We start from the raw sequence: 5,615 nt of genomic DNA, 5'->3' as shown, positions 1-5,615 counted from the left end.
AGGAGCATTGTGTTGACCTTTGAATGCTTGGCTCTGTTGACTGAGGAGAACAGAGGCATGCACACACAGAGACACACACACTGCCAGCAATCACAGCTTGCAATGCCACACACAGCAAAAAAAGTTTGGTCAGTTTCAACAGTGAGTCCCGTGCCCTTCCCGCCACCTGTGTTCCTTTTTGTTCCCTTTCATTCAGTGAACTAACACTAAAATGGATGTGCAAAACCTGAACCATAAGGATTTGAATGGAAGGTGCTTGCTGGACAGTACTGCGCAGCTGCAATAGGGCAATTGTGTAAATTGGGGGGGGGAATCTTTGGACATTCCCCCCCCACACACACACATCATGTTCCTACCCCAATTAAGAAAAAAATGTGGGTTTTGGTTGCAGCTGCAGAATTCATACACAGAAATACACATGAGAATGGTATATATGGCAGGCACACAAATCCAAAGTCAAGCTTAAACGTTTGACTGCTTGGATTCTCCAGAGTAAGCTGTCAGTACAGAATGGGTCATAGTTATACACTGCCAAAGGCTCTTCTCTGCTTGCTATTTATTTGCACTAAAAATCCTTAATAAAGTGACCACAAGCTTCCTTTTAAAAAATTGGTTATGCTTAGAATAGATGCAGCTCAGAAATAGTCACCAACATTTATTATCAGGGTAGATAGTTACTGGAAGGTAAGGGAATCTAATAAGTAGTCAAAATTTAACACCCATCCCTAAAAGGCAAAATAGGAACAATGATTAACCAGGGACTGGCACCAGAAGATAGGAACTGACCCTGGTAAATGGGAAGCATTGAAGCATATGCACGTAGGCAAGTCTGGGAACCTATATCTCTCTTTAGAAATTACCCACTAAAAGCTATGCAAGGTTATTATCTCCACCAGGAAAATAGTCCAGAATTAGCACAGCATGGCTCACACTCTCTCAGTTAGCCAGAGCAGAAACAAGTTGGAAATTAAGCTTCCTGAGCTAATGATGCTGCAATACAAACCCAGGTCACTGTAATCATGAAATGTCGTTAGCTTTTAGTCCTATCATATCATGGAGCAAACAACTTGTATATGCCTTCAGCCCTAGCAGCAAGGGGGGGGGGAATCACCTCATAGCATTACATTTTATTACAAATGCAAAAGGGGATGCAGAGACTATGACCGATCCTTATTTTTTAGAATCAAGAAGATGTGGGGGAAATTGGGGGAGATGCGGGTCAATTAGTGGGATATTGAGTAGTACAATGGGGGAAAACGGGAGACCAAGGTGAAACAACTGCTTTTGTGGAATCGGTCTATACCTCAACACAATAAATACTCCTATCTAGTGGAACGAGCTCCCAGAGGAGACCCGGGCCCTGCGGGACCTTGTAAGACGGAGCTCTTCTGCCAGGCTTTTGAATAGGAACCACCACTGTTCCATCAACGCCCTATAATTTCCACATACTGTCATTGCTGGTGCGGGTACCATTGGAGGGAGTGGGACGTGCCTAGGGACAACAGTGGGGCACTGTTATCCAACTATATTATTGAGAACACCATCTCAACTTTAAAAGTCTGGAAGTGAGTAGAGGAGCACCGGAAAATGTTTTAAGAACTCTGGTTAATTATTTAATTGTTTATTTTGTAATTTTAGTCAGTATTTTACTGTTTTATTGTTATTACCTGGCGTTATGCCTCTGTTAGCCGCCCTGAGCCTGTGGGGAGGGCGGGATATAAATCCAAATAAATAAATAAATAAATGAGCTACAAACAGAGAACCTGAAAGAAATGACTTTTGGAGGGGATCCATAATTAGGCCAGAGGACACTGACCATGTAAAAGACAATGCTGTAATGAACTGTACTTAAGTGGTAGCTTTTCTTTTAGATTAAAAGTACACCATCAAATCAAGGCCAAAGTGAAGACTGCACTTAAGGAACAATGACTTGGGAGACCAATGTAATTATACCACACATTACATGCAGTGCTATTTAGAGTATGTGGGAAAGTCTCAAGGAAAAACTGGGAAATAAAATTTTATTTGAAAAGAAATGTATTCTGCTTAGAAAATCAGTCTTCCTCATTCCCTGTTCATTTGAACAGGACCTTGAAAGCTTAAGCATTCTACCTGCCTTAAGTTTCCCTATCTACATGAACAAGGGCTGCTAACAATCAGATGTTAGAGCTCTACTGAGTACCTATTTAAGCTGGTCTCAGACAAATACGCTGTTCCATATACACAATATTTCCATTCTGTTTTCAAAGTAAATTTGCCCATCAGATTCAAACAGAGTATAAAGTCTGAATCCTTAATATAGAATTTCCACATTCAGCACTTCCCAGTTTTGAAAATTTAAAGACAGACCCATGGGAATTGTCAAAATACTGTATGTCAGGAGAATTTCATCTGTGAGAGCTGGCATAGCTGAACCTACAGGTCAATATCGTAACACTAAAAATTTCCTGAACACAGTCATGAGACTGGGAACATGCCCCACACTTAAAATGCCCTGCCCCCTCCCTTTCTCTGCATAAAATTCCCTCTCCTTTGCCTGTTTAGCATTAACTCTGGGGCAGCATTATGTCTGGGCCAGTGCTAACTATGGCAAGCTGTAACCATGGCTGGCAAAAAAACCCCAGCCCCTAACTAAACATGGTTAGTGTTAACAATTACTGGAGTGAGTGCAGATGTAATGGTGCATCACAGTGCTACTAAGCAGGGAAGGGAAGAGGAGAAAAAAGGGGAAGGGAACACAGAAACCCACATAAAATTTCTGAATTCTTAACTGTGATTAGAAAAACTGCTAGTGTTAAATCCGCATTGTCCATTACAGTACAATCCAATTCTCACTTCAGCCATAATCTTACCTGGTGTGTTCAGGCAAGACTATTGGTCTCAACTACCTACTCTTGCATACAATATGGGAACAATTAATGGCCTGCAATGTTGTACGGATAAGATAATGTAGGGATTACTCTTGCATACAATATGGGAACAATTAATGGCCTGCAATGTTGTACGGATAAGATAATGGAAAGTACATTAAATACACAAGGAAAAGCATCATATAAATGCTAAGTTTTATTTAGTACTATATATCATGTTGGGTTTCAAAGAGGTAGAGGTAGAAGAACTAGAGATCAAATTGCCAACATTTGCCGGATTATGGAGAAAGCAAGGGAATACCAGAAAAAAATATCTACTTCTGCTTCATTGACTATGCTAAAACCTTTGATTGTGCGGATCACAAAAAACTATGGCAAGTCCTTAAAGAGATGCGAGTACCAGACCATTTCACATGTCTCCTGAAAAACCTGTAGTAGGCCTCAGTCACACTAGTGGGAAAAGCCGTGGCAGAAGTGCGGCTTTTTAGAGCTGCAGCAAATTAAAGCACGGCATCGGGATCAGACAGATCTCCCGAGCCGCGCCGCATTTGCTCCCTGGCACAATCACATGCTGAGGGGGAAGTGACGGGACGAAGGGTGAGGCGAGGCAGCTGCGCAGTTGTGCGCATGTGCAGTGTGGCCGGGCCTTGCATACCACAGGATACGGGCACGTCGGTGATCACACGCCTGCCTATGCTGCGCATTTCCAAGTAGGTACTAGTTTTTTGCAGGTATCTTTTAAATCCATGTTTTTGGCCAGAAGGAACGGGTTGGGGGCAAGGGCGCGATCCTTGCCAGATGTTGGCATCTGATTGCACCAGTTTAATCCACCCTCAACCCATCCGTTTCGCGGGACAAGTCCTCCCATGTGACCGGGGCCTGAGGGTCAAGAAGCGACAGTTAGAAACAGATATGGAACAACTAATTGGTTTAGCATAGGAAAAGGAGTACGACAAGGATGTATATTGTCACCCTGCTTATTTAATTTAGATGCAGAGTACATCATGCGAAATGCTGGCCTGGATAAATCACAAACCGGAATTAAGATTGCTGGGAAAAAGATCAACAACCTCAGATATGCAGACGATACCACTCTAATGGTAGAAATTGAAGAGGACCTAAAGAGCCTTTTGCGAAGGGTGAAAGAGGAGATTGCAAAAGTTGGCTTGAAACTCAACATCAAAAAAACTAAGATCATGGCATCCGGCTTCATCACTCCTTGGCAAACAAAAGGGGAAGTCATGGAAGCAGTGACAGACTTTATGTTCCTGGGATCCAAGATCACTGCAGACGGTGACTGCAGCCATGAAATTAAAAGACGTCTGCTCCTTGGGAGGAAAGCTATGGCAAATCTAGACAGCATAATAAAAAGCAGAGACATCACCCTACGAAAAAAAGTCTGTATGGTCAAAGCAATGGTATTCCCAGTAGTAATGTATGGCTGCGAGAGTTGGACCATAAGGAAGGCCAAGCACCGAAGAATAGATGCTTTCGAATTATGGTGCTGGAGAAGACTTTTGAGAGTCCTTGGACTGCAAGGAGATCAAATCAGTCAATCCTAAAAGAAATCAACCCTGACTGTTCCCTGGAAGGCCAGATACTGAAGCTGAAGCGCAAATACTTTGGCCACCAAATGAGAAGGCAGCACTCACTGGAGAAGACCCTGATACTACGAAAGATTGAAGGTCAAAGAAGAAGGGGACAGCAAAAGATGAGATGGTTAGACACTGTTATCGATGCAACGAACATGAAATTAAGCAAACTCCGGAGGACAATGGAAGACAAGAGGGCCTGGCGTGATGTGGTCCATGGGGTCATGAAGAGTCAGATCAACTGTGCAACTGAACAATAACAACAATACATCATCCTTGAATATATGAATATTAATACTTCTGCTGTGAACCAGTACCATCCTAAGCAGAGTTCAATGGACTTACAAGGTCTAAAAGGGCATAACTCTGTTTAGGACTTAACTGAACATATTTTAGGAGTAAGGGGAAATTACTACTTCCTTAATTCAGATCAAATTGGAAACTGGCAAAAAAACTAATGCACCAATTTTCTTCCTGCTTTCTCCAGATATTTTCAGCTGCCTTTCACTGAAAGTATGGTTATTAAGTGGGGTTTTTTTCGTTTTCTTTACCACTTCAGCTCAATGCGATCCTTAAAGAAGTTAATAGAATTTTTAGATCAACAGATAGACACAGAAACAGGGCTCTGCTTTATCTATAATTCCAAACACCTTGTAATGAAATGGCTGCCAAGCAGAGGCAGCAGTTTATTTCAAAATGGCTGCCAGTCTGGTAGTCCTCTGGAAGGGGGAGGGGCTCCATATGGAACAATGGGGCTGCCATACCTCCCTGCCTACATTTCCCAGCAGCTTTAGGGGGAAAGTGTGGGAAAGTAAGGACCCACCCCAGGGGCGGAGCCAGCCAAATAAAGGCTTTGACCCCTCAAGGGAGTTTTTTAGTCTTGGCAAGGTGCTCGTTTTAACCTTTAAAGCCCTATATGGTCAGGGGGCCTGCCTACTTGAGGGCTTTGACCCCTCAGGGGAGTTTTTTAGTCTTGGCCTTCACCTGAGCTTGAACAGCAGCTTCAAGGTGTGCCTACAGGTGGGACTCCTGCTACCAACACTCTGTGGTCAGTCCAGGCCACTATAAATTGTGGTGGACAGCCAGGAGGGTTAGCAGTATTGGTGACCAGTCCTGACGAGGGCTGGAGTTTCTCTCCAGTGAGGAGGGGGAA

Source organism: Gekko japonicus, unplaced genomic scaffold (assembly GCF_001447785.1).
Source record: "Gekko japonicus isolate JY-2015 unplaced genomic scaffold, Gekko_japonicus_V1.1 scaffold152, whole genome shotgun sequence".
Taxonomy (NCBI): Eukaryota; Metazoa; Chordata; class Lepidosauria; order Squamata; family Gekkonidae; genus Gekko; species Gekko japonicus.
This window is presented reverse-complemented; position numbering follows the sequence as displayed.